The following is a 1,086-nucleotide window of genomic DNA, read 5'->3' on the forward strand; positions in this document are numbered from 1 at the left end:
GGTTACATAATAAATGAATGCTATTTAATAAGAATATAAGTAGAAAAAATAACATTTAGGTACTTATCAAGGGCCAATTTATAGTGAAAATGAATCAAACATAAGAATATAGGATAGGCAGCCACAGAATTTTTTTCCACAAAGAAGGGAGGAAGATTCTAGGAAGACGGTGGCAAAGGTTTTAAATTTCTCTGAACAGACACATAAAAACAGAAAAAGCAACTAGAGAGCAAAACCAAAAACTCATGGAAGTTTACAATACAACCAAGTGACAAGATACCTTCATGGACCCAAAATATATAAGGGCAAAGACAAAGCAGTAACAGCTACAGGACGTCCATGGTTTTAGCATCTGTGCAGGAGAAAGCAAAGGGTAGAAACAGGACATCTGACCCATTCTGAGCACAGGCAAATCTGAATAAAGCCAAGAAGCATGCACCGAAAGCCCAAAGGCCAAGGTGAAAGCAACAGCTAAAAAGTTTTGCCCAATCCAACAGCAGCTGAGTGCAAGGGTTCATGGTAATGCTTAAAGGGCTGGAACAGTGTAGCACAGTACCTGGGAGTTTTTCAAACTGAGCCAAGGACCACTCCCAGGAGAGAGTGGCCCACTATAAGGAGAAACTGGCAGAAGTGGAATCAAAAGTGAGCAGCATAGGGACACCAAGGAAAAGGAAAGATAAGGCATAGATAAAAGTCAAGTAAGGGAACAGATAGGAACTGAGAAAGTAAGCTGCCCTATTTTTGCCTACTACTTGAAAACAACAGAAGAGGGGGTTCTGTTAAGTTAGAAAAGCTATCCTGAACCACAATTCCCTTTGGAAGTCCAAGAAAGCTCACTCTACATAACAAAAAAGTATCAAGATCAAAAAAGTCAGGGAAAAATATAATTAGTTTGATTTGTCTTCTCAAATAATTGGAACTTCTGGTTTAACATAACCAATAGGCTATACATGTTCTGCCTCCTTCCTCCAAGACCCTAGTAAAATGATAGTAAAGGAATTTTTAAAAGATGTAAAATCATAAGAACATGAGTAAAAAGTGACAGACATGGATGGGAGATTTCAACTAATTTTTTGAAGACAATAA

General features: G+C 38.0%; 1 protein-coding gene across 1 annotated transcript in view; it reads right to left on the reverse strand.

The window, feature by feature from the left end:
* Positions 1-1,086, reverse strand: part of GABPA (GA binding protein transcription factor, alpha subunit 60kDa) — a 41,390-nt gene that overhangs the window by 23,343 nt on the left and 16,961 nt on the right. The window lies entirely within an intron of this gene.

Source organism: Propithecus coquereli, unplaced genomic scaffold (assembly GCF_000956105.1).
Source record: "Propithecus coquereli isolate 6110/MARCELLA unplaced genomic scaffold, Pcoq_1.0 Scaffold149, whole genome shotgun sequence".
Lineage (NCBI taxonomy): Eukaryota > Metazoa > Chordata > Mammalia > Primates > Indriidae > Propithecus > Propithecus coquereli.